At 37.0% G+C, this 18,042-nt stretch overlaps 1 pseudogene; it reads left to right on the top strand.

Annotated features, from left to right (window-relative positions):
- Window positions 1–2,476: 2,476 nt before the first annotated feature.
- LOC121433458 lies at window positions 2,477–3,202 on the top strand (annotated as a pseudogene).
- The last annotated feature ends 14,840 nt before the right edge of the window (window positions 3,203–18,042 follow it).

The following is an 18,042-nucleotide window of genomic DNA, read 5'->3' as shown; positions in this document are numbered from 1 at the left end:
ACAGAGCTAGGTGGGGAAAACTAAACTAAATGCTGGGAGAAAGTAGGTGGAGTCAGTTAGAAGCCATGTAGCCAGCAGAACACAGATGCTGGAACTTCAAATGGGAAGCCACATCCTCGTGGAGATTAAAGGAGATGGGTTAATTTAAGATATGAGTTATGCAAAAATAGAAATATGCTTAAGCTATTGGCCAAACAGTATTGAAAAAAATCTAGAGCTAATGGGTAAAGCAGTGTTTTAATTAATGTGCTTTCTGTGTGATTATTTTGGTTCTGGGTGGTCAGGATGAACAAGAGGCTCTCTGCAACTTCTCTTAATAAAGGTACCAAGCCACATGGCTAAACATAAATAAGAATTATGGGTTGATTTAAGTTGTAAGAGGTAGTTAGTAATAAGTATGAGATAATAGGCAAACAGTTTATAGTTAATGTCAGACTCTGTGTGTTTCTTTGGTTACTGAACAGCTCTGGGAACAGGTGGGATAGAAGCTTCTGTCTATAGTAGGTTTTCAGGTCTCCTGTGCATCTATCCAATCCACTGGGATCCTCTCCCTCTCTTGAAGCCAACTCTGTCATTATAGATGCAGAATCCTTTTGCAGAAAGATCCAAATTGTTTCTAGATTGCATGCTTAGGGGACAGTGTGTTGACACCAGGGCTAGAATACATTGTGTCAAGAAACAGGATTTTCTTCCTAATATCAGCATAAATTACCAGATGCTGATTGTGTGCCTCGTGCAGATGTGGCTGGTCATAGTTCAGAACCTAGAACCTACACTTAAATTTTTTGGCACTTTCATATATATATATATATATATATATATATATATATATATATATTAGTGTTTTGAGCATTTCACATCTCTCACCTTCATTCTTCCCTTCCGTTTTCTTGGGGAATCCTCTCCTAATTTGTTGTTTTTTCTTTTGTGTTCTGAGATAATTACCAATGCTTAATGAATAAAGTTTACTTCCCTGAATACAACTACACCACTTCAGAAAATGACCCCCTTCCTTTCTCTGCACCTGTTAGTTTTTCATATACTTTCTTGAAAGGTAAGAGCACACGTTCTCTTTCTACTCAGTATGATGAATGGTGATGAGTCATTCCTTGTGCAAGTAACCATAGTGTCCGTTGGCTCATCAATGCACTAGCCACATTATGCCCAGAAGATACTGCCTTGCAGCATTCCCCCACTGTTTCTGGTTCTTATTTCTCTTATGTCTCAATTATGGTCCCTGAACCATTTAGGACTGACCACTCCAAAGTCAGAGAGAGTGTCCTGCTTATGTCACTCTGGTTCTGTGATTATGTATGTGATTTTTGACTTCTTTCCATGATGTTTTCTTCATTTATTTTTCTGATTTTAGTACTTTACACATAATACTGGGCTTATAATTTACTTCATATATATATATATTCATAGTTTACCAATCTGAAGTCCAGGTATGTTCTCTTATTTCCATTATTGTTTCTAATTTTCACTTATGCGCAAACATTTTTTTCTTAGGATGGCAACAATCTCTTATGCTGTGGTCTATTGGGCTCTATAAAATTATTATGTGATTTAGGATAGCTGCTCATCATTCTGGAGATGTTTTTAATTGTTCACTATGTGAATAGGACCATTTTCACCCAGTTTAAATACTGCTGATTTCTAGATTACTCTAGAACTTTCATTTCTGGAATAAACACTCGAGGGAGTGCTGATCTACAGCCATAACTACTGGAACAAATCTAGTTTATTTCTTTTTTCTCTTCATTTCCCAAATTTAGAGTCCTGTTTCATTTCTCCAAAGTTGTGCGGAGAATACTTGTTAGTTCCTCCTGGGTTTTCATTTGTTTTGAGATTAAAACTTTGTAATCTTAATCTTCCCCAGGATTTCCACAAAGTGAGTTATGAGCAGCTCTTTTTATTTTCTTTTCCTGTTTAGCCTGGCAAAGGGAGCTCAGTATTTGTTTTCCTAGGTTGAAGAGTGGCTTTAGAGATGGGAGATAATAAACAATTTTAGCCTCAATTCTTTCTCTCTCCCTTTTCCTCACTCCACCTTTCATTTCTTTTACTTTATGTTTTCTTACCCTAAGATTTTTTTTTTGCTGTTGTGAATTTTTGAATGTATTTTACCATTTTCCTAGTACTGTTAATCTAAAATCGTTTTCATAACATTTATGCAAAAGAAAACTGATTTAAATATGTCGTGGATTTTAATCAAAGTTTTTTTTACAGCACCTAATTCTAATTGATGTCTGTTTGAGAATTGTAAGCTGGTATCTTTCCCTGATTGTTCACAAATCCCTTGATGGTATTTTTGACTGTTGATTAACACCAGTCACATACACACACTACCCAGGCATATCTTTATGTATTTGCTGACTGCTTTGCATGGGAAACTCCAACCCAGACCAGCTGCTTAGAATGTATAAAGCAGGCCTTTGTGGTGAGAACTGAGCTACATCAGACAGGTACGGAGAGCAATATGGAGTCACAGACCCAGGTCCTCATGTTACTGCTGCTTTGAGTGTCTGGTGAGAAATTTAAATGTATTATAATCTCTTTGGAGTCACTTCTCTGTATAAAGGAAATTTACAATGTGTGCTAGCACACAATATTTCTTACAATATTGTATAAGATATACATTCTGACAATATGACATTATGAGGATATTTAATAAATGACAATTTTCATCTGTATTACATTCTGTTATTACATATGATCACTATTTTTTTTTCTGATTGCAGGTGCCTACACAGAAATCATGATGACTCAGTCTCCATCCTTTATGGCTGTGTCAGCGAGAAAGAAGATCACTATCAGCTGCAAGTCCAGTCAGAATCTTTTGTACAGTAAAGACTGGAAGAACTACTTGGTCTGGTATCAACAGAAACCAGGGCAGTCTCCAAAACTATTAATATACTGGGCATCCAGTCGGCATACTGGGGTCCCTGATCGCTTCACAGGCCGTGGATCTGAAACCGATTTCACTCTCCCAATCAGCAGTGTCCAGGCTGAAGACCTGGCACATTATTATTGTTTGCAGCATTACAGTTATCCTCCCACAGTGCTTCAGCCTCCAACAAAAATGTCAGAGAGTCTCACCAGCTGCCTGTATCATGCACAGCCCTTGGTCTGTGCACTTCCCCCTTCTGCTGGTAGGCCTGAATCACTGACAAAAGTTTTGCAGAGCCCAGCAAAATATATTTGATTCAGTGTCTTTTACATTTTCTGGTATGAAAAACCTTTATACAAAAATGCCAAGGAGAACTGTTACCACAAAGTCTATTGCTTGACTAGGATGGGTTTATCTTTTTATACTTCTGGAATTTTGATGTCCATCATAATACTCTGTGGGCTGATGTGATAGTGATGGCAAACTATATTTTGTTTTAGATGCTCTAGGAAAGAGTGTTTTTTGCTTTTTCTAGATTCTAGAGTGTTCTAAATTCCTTACTGGTGACCATTTCTTCAGCTTTTAATTTTTTATTACATTTCAGTTAATTAAGTACCATTTTCTGTGTCCATATGAGTGTGAATTTGTGTGTCTGTGCATACATGTGTGTATGTTTCTAGGGTGAACACATGAAATGGCATAGTTGTGGAGGTCAGAGGACAGCTTGGCCTAGATTTTCTTTTGTCATTTTGGTTCTAAGGATCAAATTCAGGTTTGACATCAGGCTTGGTCTCAAGTGTCTTCATAATGTGAGCCATTCTGCTGTCACTTACAATCTTTTATTGTTGTAAATTCATTGTATATAATTTTCTTTAAAGCAATGTTTTTCCAGTATATCATATATTTGACGATATATGCTTACCTTCCCCATTTCTTTGTCTTTCCTGCTATCGTTTGTTTCTTCTACAGAGTATCTTCTACTTTTATCTCTTTGTCTCTCATATTATATGTACACCCATGACAACATACCCATTTCCACCCACCCATACCCCAATAAATACTTATGAACACATATACATATAGATGCACACATATCAATGTACATAATTGATATACACATACATACATAGAACACACTTCGGAATTCATACAGAAATATACATATATATATATGTATATGTATATATATATATATATACACACACACATCCACACATGATCTTTAAATACTTGGAATTGAATTAGAATTTAACATTTTCAATGGAAAGAAATTATGATATTTGTAGCCATTGTTTCTGTAATCACATCTTCTTCTGAAATCTCTGTGTCTGATTTCCAGTTATGGAGTTTGAGAAATCTTCCTGGACTCTAATATTGGATATAATTTTATGTTAGCAGATGCTCCTTTCTAGTCTTTACATGTCATATCAATGAAAAAAGCTTAGTGTTTTTAGGGGGCATATACTGTGCTCTTATGTAAAAAAATCTTCTAATTTATTATGTCTATTTTCTGATTAAGAAACTTATCCTATTGTGAAGATGTGGAAAGGAACAAGAGTGTTATAGACTGCATAAAATGCCGGAGAGCTCCAAATATGTTAATGCTGAGTGATTCTGGGCAGTGAACCCATTAGTGTATGTTGATAAATTTAGAAAATCCTCAAATCAACCAGAAGAGGTACTTAAACCAACAGATATGAATCATAACACAGAACACAAGATCATGAAGAAAATCAAATTAAGAATTATGCTCCAAGGGATCATATTTCACTTAAGGATTCAGTTCAAAGATCTGAAATATGTAAAATGTTGTCTGATGATTTCAAAAGTATACGTTTAGAATGGTGAGTTACCACAAAAGATACAAATGAAAAATTTATTCAGTTAAGGCTACAGAAAAGAAGGCTAGTGACATAGAGGAAAACATAAACAAGGTGGACAATATAGTCAACACCATACCAGAATAAGTAAACAAGGGGAAAATATCACCATTAAAATGTTATTTTAAAATTTCTTTGCACCAAATACAACACACAGTGAATGAGCACTAGCCCATCAAAAATGTGACTCTGGTAGGCCTGGCTCTTCTCCCTATTTTCCTCTCCATCTGCTAAAACTATTAGATCACATTCATGAAGCTAGTCACCAAGTTCTATTTGCTTATTTGGTCATCCATCCTCCTGAGGCTGACTGTGAAGATCTAACTATCAAAGTATCAAAACCTAGCAATAAAACACCGTTATTGGCTCAACTACTAACATGCCCATTAAGATTAAGCACCTCATCCTATCACCAAGTCTCTACCTCTATAAACTGCCATTTTCCTTTGTGCTATATCTGTCTCTTGTTGCATTTAGCTTCTCACTCTTCCTCTGTCTCTTGACTTTCTCTTAATCCCTGCTCTTGTCCCTCTGTGGCAAGTAGATCTCCTTGATGCTTAGAACTGGAACTTCAGTGTCCTCCGTCTAAACTTTTCCTTTCACACAAAACAACGAATCACCATAAAACTAAATAAAATGGAAAAAAGTATATCCTGGTCAATGTTGAAATAGGAAAAAAACAATATTGAAACATCATTGGGTAAAAAAAAAATTAACAAAAGAATTCTAGCATATGAAAAAATAGACCCATACCAAGATTCATAAGACAAAGGAGAAATAAGATAAAAACTAAAGAAATAGAGAACATATCGAATGGAATAAGAACAAAAAAATTTATATCTATAAATATTTTGGTAAATACAAAAGATCATTTAGTTCCCCAAATTGCTAGCACCAGAGAAGAACTTCTTCATCTCATAGACTGAGTCCATAATGTAAACCATCAATTTCAAAATATATAATGTAAAAATGTCAACTTAACTCCAAAGGCAAACATATCAACATGATTGCTGAACTCACTTTCAAAACTTTAATGGCAAAAAAAAATCAAACAAAATATTTCAAGATGTTAGCTATGTCCAGCAAAAATTGCTTTAAATTGAAGGAGAAATAAGAAAATTACAAAAAGATCACAAACTAACACAGTTCATGACCATGATGGCAATATTGTAGAAGGTATTATAAAAATAAAAATATTATAGACACAGAGAAAAGAAAGATCATCTCAATCAAGAGAACACATAAAAATGTTAATGTTATGAGAGGAATAAATGAATACTGATTATCAAGAAAGCAGATATTAATATGTCCAACACTATAAGCCAGAAACTCCAATATAGTTCAGGAGTAAGGAAAAGAAAAACAAACAACGATTTAATATACCATGAAACACTAGCAAAATTATTGAAATTAAAAACATTTCTTAATAATCTTATATGACTTGAACACTTATAGTTGGACTTTGTTTAAAATAACTGTAAAAGACTGTCTGTCTTACCTGGTAATGATGCACACATACTGAGTATCAAATGATGGAAGTAAATCTACCAAGAAAATGGGGGCCCCTTACCAAGTGACACAGTCTCTTGATATCTGTTACATTAGAATCTGGACAATGTTGAATCTAGCAGGTAAAGACAGCCATAGAGGAAATGATTCACCAAATATATATTACAATTCCAAATATATACACATAAATCTCTGGGACTCAAATTTTATATAACAAACCTGGATAGATGGTGGGATTCCCTGCTTGCTGTAGCTTTCAGTCTACCATGGCTTAACAGCTCTCTCTGAGTTTGTCACCTCCATAGTGAAAGATGACTTTATTTGGAGCTTTCTCTTGGTCTGGATACCTGGCTTATCTGTGTATGACCCTTGAAACATTTCCCTGAAGGAGCTTCCCCCCCCCCCCGTGCCCAAATGGTAATTAGGCATTGTGCTAGGAAGTTTTTGATAGAACTGTGCTTCCACAGATGATAACTAAGATCTGTACTAGTGGCTTAATGAAAGAATTGTGTTGTTTAATGCAAATTATATGATGCCTCAGCTACTGTCCCTATCTGTCTGGCCTTATGAAGCCTGGGCATGAGGCCTAGTGTAATTTCCCAACCCTAACTTGAGTATGGTGGGGCCTAGTGTAACTTTCTGAGCCTAGCTTGAGTTTGGAGACCTGTCTCTGGTTAACTTACCTAGGCCCACCTCTGTGCAGCTACCTCTAGCATGGCAGAACTTTATTGGCCCTTGTTTCTTGCTCCACCTTGTCCCTTCTTAGGCTCCTCCATTCCCATTAAAACCCTATAAAAGTCCCTGCTTGATACCAATAAATGAGTTTCTGCTTTGACAGACTCCAGACTCAGTAGGTGTGTTTCTCCCCTGTACCAGTGAGGAGGGCTGAGTTGCAATACTTCCCATGCTGTTCAGCCCCAGGTAGAGTCCTGCAGGCCAGGCTCTACCACTGCTCTTTCTGCCAGAGAGCCCGGCACCCATCCTTAACATTTCTCCTCACTCTTCAATAAAGTAGAGATTTCTCACTGAAACTGCATCCCAGAAGATTATGAAGCTTTCTGCTGCTGTTTCTCCCCTTTTGTCCTCGTGGACTGGTGGCCAATAGACCACAAGGAAAAAGGGGGCCAGCAGACAGAATGGTCTCAGATGGTCAGATTTGTCCTGTACAATAGCAGAGGATAATTTCACACATGTCTGTTTTCTTTAGATTCAAACTAAAACTGCCAGATAAATTTTATATACAAACTGTATGAGAAATGAATGGTCACCATGACATCTAAAATACATCCCATATATAATGTATACACATATATTATCTATCATTCTTAGCATCACATCAACCTTCCAAAGAAAAATGGACTTCATTATAAGCCACAATGTAAGTATTAAAAAGTATAAAAAAAATCTAAATGAAATTAGAAAACAATACAGAGAGAAATTACAGATTTAAATAGATAATGGGAGACTGACTAGTAACCTCTTGAATGACCACTGATTGAAGAAGTCAGAGAGAAAAAATTAAATGAAAATGACAACACAACTTCCCTATATTTTTTGGTGGTAGCTATGTGAGCTGGGAGGAATGTTTATGATTTTGAATGCCCACATTAAAAGGCAGAATGACCTCTAGTATATGACCAAATTCATAGAGATATTAAATAAGCACCTAATTATGAGTCTTGAGGTCTAAGAAATGATCAAATAAAACACAGTGGCAGTCAATGTTAAGATGTGACAAATTTGCCAGAAGTGAATGAAATGGGGATGAACATACAATACATGAAATTATACTAAGAGTTTGTTCTTTGAATCAACAGATGGACAACAGGATACAAACAAACCTAAAAAAAGTAACATATCTAAATTAATAAAATCTTAAATAGAAGAGAGGAACTTGCAACAGATTTAAATGAAATCAAGATGATAACTAAGTAGTACTCAGAAATCTATATTTCTTTCTCAAACTGAAATATCTAGAAAAAATAGGTATTTTTATATATAGCTGTTATAAAATTAAATCAAAAGAATATTAACAACTTCAAAATGGCCAGAGTGAGCAACAGTCTTAAAGTGTCAATAAAATTTCTCCTAAAAGCACTAAAGACAGAATTTGGCAACATAAAGGAAGTTCATCACACCACTGTAAAAAAGCTGGAAGCCGAAATTGATGTTTTTAAACATGAAACGGCTAAGATAGAAAACAAATGTTAGACAAAGTGATTTAGAGCCTCCAGTCTGTAGAATTCCAGATGGAACAATGCATGCTAAAACAAAGCTGGTGAGATTCAGCTAAGAACTGGAAGAAAAGGGGAAAAGGGGAGTGAGATACAAAATCTTTTCAAATCTGCGGAGAACCTTCATAAGAAAAGAAGTATGGTGTCTTGGCACAGTCCCAAGAGCAGAGAGGCAACTTCTGTCAAAAGGCTGAAGGAGTTTTGCACCCAAAGATGGGAAATAAAAACTCCTTCCCTGGAACTCTGCATACCACATGGGAGGAGTTGGTACAGAAAGGTATGGGATAGAAATAATTTCAATGCATTACTAATGTATCAATTCCTGAAAAAAGTGAAATTAAAAAAATACACTATTTATTAGTATCTGAATTCTTTTTTTTAATTTATCAACTTGTATATTTCTTCAACCTTTTATTATTATTGTTGCTATTTTATGTTATTGAGCTTTACATTTTCTCTGCTCTTACAACTTAAAACTAATGACTAATTTGTATGTCTCCTTATACCTTCAATGCAAACATCTTTCTGACATATACCAACAAAGCAGTATTAATTTAATACTCATTCAGTGATTATCATTAGATTACTTCCTTGATGTCTCTCTAACACAGTCTTAATCAACTACCACATAGAGGACTTTTAGGTATGTAAACTCATTTTACCTCTTAGTAGAACACTGTGCTTTCATAATGACACATTCTCACACTTTATGTTTAAAAGAAAGAAAATCAGCCACCCATAATCGTTGCAAGTATCAAGAAAACAGGTCTATGAGTTTTCTTGCACTTCTGAGATTGTACCATCATGTCTGACCCTGTCATAGATAGAACTGTACAAATGAAATAGTGTAATGAAACAAGAAATATTAAAAATAGCATGCACCTCTCAAGACTCAAGATTTATTTTTTTTCCCTTTTTGTCCCTAGTAAAAGAAACACATGTTCTTTCTACAAAATTATGTTCATTCCTCGTCTGGTCTGAGAAAACTGGAGACCCTAATTTTCTATTGAATTACTGAATTGAACCAGCCTTGTATCTGTACACAGCTTGATTTGCATGTGCTCAGAGCATAGCCCACTGCCCTACAGACTTCTTCATAGGACTGTCAGTCTGTGTTGTAGTCAGTTGTGACCAGGTCAAGGCATGGGCGTGGGTTTCCCACTCAGCTCTTAGTGTTCCTGCTGTTCTTGTTCCCAGGTATGGAATCACAACAATGGCTAATTGCTTGACCCAACTTGGTTATTTCTGACTGATTAATCCGCTAATTTGTTTTGCCACATGCTTATTCAGTGGCTTTGTTTTGTGCCCTCAGTTGTAGGTGCCAGATGTGATATCCAAATGACACAAATCCATCTTCCCTGTCTACATCTCTGGGAGACAGAGTCACCATCATTTGCAAGGCTAGTGAGGAGGACATTTGCTCTGGATTATCATGGTACCAGCAGAAACCACGGAAAGCTTCTAATCTCCTGATCTATGGCACAAACTACTCAGAAAATGGAGTTCCAATGAGGTTCAGTGGCAGTGGGTCTGGCAAACATTATTCTATCACAATCAGCAGCATGGAGGCTGAAGATTCTACCACTTATTACTGTCTGCAAGGTTATGACATATGTCATGTCATAAACCATCCAGAGAAGAAGAGTGAGTTTGGCCTGCCTCTTCTTTTCCTCCTGGTGTGGGCTTCAGTTGAGAATGTTTACCAGGCAGAGCCTGCCTTTAAAGGACAACTGGGAAATTGTGTCAATAGATAGAATTTTCACTGCTCATATTCAACCAATTAAAATAGTTATGACTTTGAAAAGATTAAGTTGTACAAACAAATCAGATTCTTTGCCAGGTATGTGTATTTGTTGAAAGGAGGGCTGCTTGTTTGTCCCAGCTGCCCAGCTAGCTTAGACCCAAAATAATCACACAGAAAATATATTAATTAAAAGAATGCTTGGCCCATTAGCTCTAGTTTCCTAGTAATTCTGGCTTACATATTAATTTAACCCATCTCCATTAATCTGTGCATCACCATGAGGTCGTGACCTACCAGCAAAGTTTCCACACATCTTTCTCCAGTGGCTCCATGGTTTCTCTCTAACTCTGACCTTCTTCCCTTTAGCATTCAGCTTAGATTTTCCCACCTAGCTAGCTTCTGCCCTGCTATAGGTCCAAAGCAGTTTCTTTATTCATCAATGGTAATCACAGCATTCAGAAAGAAATCCCACATCATATATTGTCAAAATTCTGCTACTCTGATCCTTTCCTGTTTTAGGCTTTAACTCTGAGACTATTGTCATCTATTTGAAGCCACAAGAATCACTAAAGATTATTTCAATACCTTCTGGTTATGTTTTTTGTAACAGATCAAATGTCATAAGATTGCAAAAGTTTAAATTGCTGACTAAGAGAATTAGGCATAAATCTTGGTTTTCTACATCATAAAACTCCCCTCAAAACAACTTTTCAATGTGAGAAACAACTTTCAGCTGTTAATAAACACAATTTTTCAAACAGATTATCTAAATATATGACCACCCTGAAAATTTTAAGTCATTTCCCAAATGCCTTGAAAGTGTTGTAAATGCTTTCAGGTGACACGGTCATTTTTAAGCCAGTAAAACTGAAGTAAAAATGATGGCAGTTATTTTACTTAGGAAATAGGGCAGAAGCCTGGCATTGGACCTTTAAAAACACAGTTGTTATTAATTTGATTTTTAAAAAATGGCAAACACCAAAATAGCTGAAGATTTTTTAAATGTGTGCATTCATATATCCATCTATCCACATTCATAACATGTTTAAGGCACAGACGTACGTTACTCTAGTATGAAGAGAAGACAATTGTCTAATAGGAATCTCGTGTTCTGGAGCAGGAGCAACCATCTTGTAAGGCAATAAGACATGGCAGCTCTTCAGTGACAGCAGCTGGAATTTCCCTTTGAGATATTGTGTTTGTTTGTTTTTAGGTTTTTTTTTCTGTTGTTGAAATCTTTCCATACAAAAGAGTTAGCACTTTCTGTTAGTATTTCAGTGTTATGTATCATGTGAAAACTGTATCAAAATTAAAACAAATCAAAACATTAAAATCATGACATAAACTTCTCTTGAGCTAAGGGAAGCTGATTCCATAGGTACATGAGAGGAAAGTTGGATGAGAAGGAAAAAGATAAAATAGAGTAACATTGAAGTTTCACTAAGGAATGCTACCGCCTCAGCTTTAGCTTATCTCTTTTGTTCTCCTTACTACCACAGAGCCAGAAGGCCCCTCTTCCTCAGAAAAGTGGTTCAGGACATCCTGAGAAGCAGCACACTTGAGTCAGAAGTGGGAAGACTGAATCCATATAGTAAGGTTACTGGGAGCTGATGAATGGTCTTCTCTTGGTTGTTTGTGTTTGTTATTTTGTGTCTTATTTTGTGCTGGAATCTAGGCATCTGGAGTTAGTATGACATAGGTGATTCTTGATATTGACATCTAATCTTCTCTTTCTTGGGTGGCTGTTCTAATATTTCCTTTCTGTGCCTTGTCTAGATCATAGGAAAGGACAAGGTTGTAGGTTGCCTGGTAGAGGAAGTTTTCACTGATGTGAAACCAAATTACTCATTGCAAAGAATGTTTTCAACAACCTAGGAGTCCACCTCGTGGGGAATATGCATGGCAAGATTTCCTATAAGAGAATGATGAGGAAGGCTACGAAGGAGCTGTGTTATCCTTTGTTTAATAGGCAGCTGATTCACTCACAGGTGTCCTGGGTGTCTAACTTCAGAAAGGCCTGCTGTCTCCAGTTCAAAATGGGGGAGTTTACAAATGTGCCTTCTGCAACTTCAGCACCCTGAAGCATATTCTGAGAGCTAAGAGAGTTGTGTGGGCAATGGCTCAAAAAACTTGAAGCTGCATTACTGATCCAGAGACCAGGGTTTTGTAACAGAAGAGATGGTGAAGAAAGAATGGCAGATCTGGGCGATTCTGAACCAGGCTGTTTTTCCTGTATCTGCTAGACAGTTTGTAGTTGATTGACAAGCCAGTTTAAAATGGGATTTAAAAAATAATAGCAAAGAAACAAACATGGGTTTCTGAAAGAAATTTATAAACACACAGAAAAAGAATGTAAAACAAAAACCAAAGTTATAAATGATAAAAAATATCCTTATAATTATATTAAGTGGGGAAATGCAGAGCACTGCTTAACAATTCTGAAATGAGGAAAGTGCAAATGCCTACCCTCTAACTTTTATTCAATGTAATTCTCAAAACTCAGTCATAGAAGAGAGAAAAAAGGGAAAAATAAAAGGATATAAATAGTAAACTAAGAATAAAAATTACAGCCGGGAAGTGGTGGCACATGCCTTTAATCACAGCACTCAGGAGGCAGAGGTCTGCCAGGTGGATCTCTTTGAGTTCAAGGTCAGCCTGGTCTACAAGAGTTAGTTCCAAAACAGCTTCCAAAACTACAGAGAAATCCGTTCTCAAAAACCAAAAATGAATGAATGAATGAATGAATAATAGGGTTTTTTTTTTATCAAGTTACAACAGTATGGTCTTATACTTAAAAGACTCTCAAAACTCAACGAGAAAACTATTAGACCTGAAATTGATTTCAGCAAAGAGCAGGGTATAAACAAAGAGCATTATATTAATTAGATTTTCTGTACAATATTAACAAACATACTAGGAACCAGTTTAAACAAGGAAGTTAATGATCCCTATGTAAAACCATTGAGACGTTAAATAATGAAGTTGTAGAAGACAGATGAGGGAAAAATCTTTAACATTCACTAAAAGAGAAATCCCTAAAGCTTGTGGTAACCGTGTGAAACAAGAATGCAGTCCACATCATAATCCCAGGGACAAGGCCCAGAGAGTTGGAAAAGCAAAATCACTACATTACCATCCATTGAAGTGTACATTGTACAGTGTTTCAGAGTACAATAACTTAAGCATCTATTAGTTTTAATTACCTTGAAAGTGTGAAGCCTGGTGTGCATTCCTGTTTCAATCACTAAAAGAAAAGGAGATTTTGAGTTTAATATTGGCTCAGCTTTGGAGGTTCTGCTCCATGGAATTAAGGCTCTGTGTGTGTCTGTGGTGAGGCATTGGGACAGGAGAGTATGGAGCAAAGCTAAGCTCTTTGTGGAGAGGAAAGAGGGGGGCATCACAGAAACACAGTTCTCCCCATGAACACAGAGTTAGTGACTTTACACCTTCCTAGTTGACCTGTAATTAAACATGTTTCACCACCAAACAAAACAACATCCTTGAGGTTAAGTCTTTACCACACGGGCCTTCTGTGTATAGTCAAGCTACAATGTACTTCCTTGATTCCATCCTTGATTGGAGAATACTTCACCCAGTCCCCTCAAGTAGAATGATACTGTTCAAGGATATCAGGGTCTGAGACATTTCTATCTGCCAAATACTTGGAAACAGAAATGTCTGACCTTCCATCACATTTTCGGTACCTCCAGTTTGGGTGCCATAGAGAAGGGAGATGTTAATTATGTAAAAGCCTCACTTCCTAGCTAAGTTGAGGTTTTTCTTAAAAGCTGAGTCTGAGGTGGAATTGATGGTATGCTGAGTGTCCACAGGGACACAAACCTAGCCTCATTATCTGCTTTGCGTTTCATAGTAGGGATGCTGTCAGGGTATTTGTGATTCTGCCTGCAGGACAAGATGGGACTCCTAAGCTGCATGCTGATTGAGAGGAACTGTGGAGTCTGAGAATGTATTACTGGTTATAGGGTAAAATGTGCCTCCACTTATGAAGGCTTTGTGTGGATTGAACATTGGCTTTGGAGTGAGAAGAGAGATACCTGCCTTGTCCTCAGAGATGCCTGTTCATTCTAAGTTTAGTTTTCTAGTTTACTTCTTCATCCCGTGCTCATAACCCACTGCCTCTTCTGCTCCTAATGACATTTAGTATAAAGCCTCTGAGTGGATCCAACATCCCTTTCTCACATGAACCATGACATCAATGCAAACTATGTTGTTGTTTTTGTTGTTGTAATTGTCATGAGATACAAAAAGTTAGTTTAAGCTAGAGAGATTGTCAGTGGATAAGATTGCTTCCTGAATTTGCTGATGACATAGGTTCAGTTCACAGCATGCCTTATGGCAGTTCACAGCCATCTGCCACAATATTTCCAGGTGAACCAAGTCTTTATGTGGAATTCAAGGGCAACAGTCACAAATATAGTACACATACATGCAGAAAAAACACATATATACATAGAATAAATATAAAAACATCTTTTTAATAAGTATATTTCCCCAGAATCACAGTGTTTCTGCAACCCTTTAGCATTATTTGCATATTGAGACATTAGCTCTGGTGCAGGTTTCTCAGAGCACCTTTAAAGACATCTTACCTTACCAGAGCCCAGGAAGCAGCCTTTAGTCCAGGTCATAAAACTGCTCTCCTGCTGTGGGTACTGATATTCTAGGACTCAGGTGAGAAGACTAAGTATTGTTGAAGCTCTGTCTCTCACCTGGGTCCCCACACATCTCCACTCTGTGATTTATAATATAAAGATTATTCATAAAAAGGGTGAGGCTAGCCGGGCAGTGGTGGCGCATGCCTTTAATCGCAGCACTCGGGAGGCAGAGGCAGGCAGATCTCTGTGAGTTCAAGGCCAGCCTGGTCTACAAGAGGTAGTGCCAGGACAGGGTCCAAAGCTACAGAGAAACCCTGTCTTGAAAAAAACTAAAAAAAGGGGGGAGGGTGAGGCTATGAAAGAGAGATTCCTTAAACAAACATGTGTGTTTGTCTGACCATGGATGTTTAATTATTTTTTTTAAATTTTCATCCTGAATAAATGTCTCCCTGCTACTATTTTAAAAGCACAGTTTTTAAGTTCAATAGATTGACTAAACAATCATTTAAAATTTACTGCAAATGTTCCTCAGTTGTTCAATATAAGAGTTTTGAGTATTGAAGAATGTTACTTGTCTTGCAGACACAAGTTGACATCCTCAGCCTAAGGTCACATTTCCACATCTTCTTTACTAAGATTTCAAAAGTCCCTCTTCAACAGATCACACAAGCCACCCTCCTGCAACTGATTTACTGCTTAGCTCCTGATCAGTATTTTTGGGTCTATCACAGGTGCTTATTTATAGTCTTAGACTACTTAGCTCTTCTTCACTCTTATCCTATATTCACATCTTTCTTTTTAATAACTTCCACAATGTGACCACAATTTCTTCTTACCTTCCTTCAATCTTTACTGTCTTCTTAGGTGGAGAGATATAATGCCTTACTACATATCCTGAGTGACATGGAAATCACTACTTAGAAGACAATCACACTGAAACTGCTCCCTCAGTTTGCAATGCCTCTTCACCGTGACTGATATATTATATGGCACCACACCTATGATCTTTTTTGGGTTCTGGTTGCTCTCCCATTACAGGTATAGGTCTCAAGAGATCCAGGAGTGCAAGGTAGAAACTTTACTTCATGAACTTCCTTTGGGCTTTTGCAACCTTCCTATGTAGAGTAAAAAAGATAAGCAAAATAACCTTCTGATAACCATCTTTGAATTTTTCAAGATTACAGTCGTAGCTCTGGATAGTGAAACTGTGTTGTATGACGTTCCTAGTGCTACTCAAGAAGTTATCGCAAATTCAGCAACTTATAATCTCAGTACCTACAAACTGAGCACAGCATGTCTGGGTACTCTTCTCAGGCTCTCACAGGTTAGTCAAGGTGTTTCTAAGTCAGCATTCTGTTCTGGATACTTAAAAATATCTCACTGTATGGCCAGTGAATTTGTGGATACAATTTTTTTTGAAATTTCATGTCACAAAGTTTTGCATGATTACTGTCACTTTGCAAATATCTTGACTCAATTACTAATGTCAGGATTAGAATAATGATCTACTTTGTCCAATTGCTGTCACAATTACTGGTGAATATGCAGTAAGGAAATCAAGGGTATAGAAAATCTTAAGATTACTACTATTTAGCGTGTACCACAAGATGTTGGTTGAACTATATCCCCAAACAAGGAAAAATATGTATTATACACAGAGACTTTTCTGAAACAAAGGTATATGATGAACCAAAGAGAAAAAATAACAATTAATGAGATTCATTTTTATTATAGCTGAATAAATTTTCTTGCACATTTGTACCTTTTTAAAGTCCATTCATCTGTTGATAGACACTGGGTTGATTTAAATTCTTATTGTTGTGAATAGTGCAGCAATAAACATGGGTGTGGAAGCATATCTCTCTCAAGCTGATTTACATTTGTTCTGGAAAATACATAGTGCAGAAGTAACTAAATCATATGATAAGTTCATGTTTTCTTGAGGCATCTCCATAATGAAGTTCACAGTGACTGTGTATCAGTTTGAAGTCCCTCCAGCAGCATAGACTGCTTGCTCTTCCTGTCCTGTTTTACCACCATTTGTAGTCAATTTTATGATTTCTTCTTAATTCATTATTGAAGTGGAATGATTTTTATGATTTTGCTTTGGTTTCTATCTCAGTGCCAAATTGGGAGATACTAAAAGCCACAGAAGATCATCTAGAAGAGCACAAGTTATTGATGTTCAGCAGCTTCCTTTACTTCCATTCTTACTATTTATTTAGAAGAGATTGAATAATGTTTGTTATTTTCCTCCATATTGCCATGCTGAAGATGGTAGAACTGAAAGCCCCATTAAGGTTTTGCCTTGTTGTAATAGGAGCAGCAGGGCTGTGTCCCTAGCACCCTGGCCGCCTGCTAGCTTATGCCCCAAAATAATTACACGGACACTGTATTCTTTTAAACACTGCTTGGCCCATTATATCTAGCCTCTTCTCGGCTAACTCTCATACCTGGACTATCCCATTTCTAATAGTGTGGGTAGCACCCCTAAGTGCGCTTACTGGGAAGATTCTAGCCTACGTCCATCCTGGGTTGGAGCTTCATCGATCGCATGTGCCCAGGAGAGGGGAGCATGGCCTCTGAGCTCACTTCCTCTTCCTCCCAGCATTCTGTTCTGTTTACTCCTCCCACCTATGTTTTAACCTATGAGGGCCAAGCAGTATCTTTATTATAATTAACCAATGACCTTCCTCCATCATTGCCTGGATGCAGCTGTGTTTCCCATGGGGCAAGAACTCACCTGTTACTTATTTTTCTATTGTTCTTCTTCTCACACAATTTTAGGCAGTTGTCTATGTTATTCCAAAGATAAGTAACATGTGATATCAGGAGGACCAGCTAAGTAGGGAGGGTTCCAGTTTAGTCTTTATCACACTTCCTTGAGATTGCATGACTTTTATACCTTAATAAATGACAAGATCCTCAGCCCCCATTATGCTGATTTTGAGGATGAACTATGACTTCCCTAGATGTTTATTTAGTGTGGAGTCTATGGAAGAGGTTACTGTGTCCCATGAAGACAATATAATCAACATCTGACTTCCTGGCTCCAAAGCTGTGAACAATTAATCTCTGTTGTTTTCAGCCAGTAAGTTTGTAGTTTGTTCACATTTAATCACAGCCTAAGGATTCTAATGCACAAGGTTGGAAACTGGATTTTTGAGAAAAG

The sequence above is a fragment of the Microtus oregoni genome, unplaced genomic scaffold, assembly GCF_018167655.1.
Source record: "Microtus oregoni isolate MIOR12 unplaced genomic scaffold, Mior012 000002F_ref0000024, whole genome shotgun sequence".
NCBI classification, from domain to species: Eukaryota; Metazoa; Chordata; class Mammalia; order Rodentia; family Cricetidae; genus Microtus; species Microtus oregoni.
This window is presented reverse-complemented; position numbering and strand designations above follow the sequence as displayed.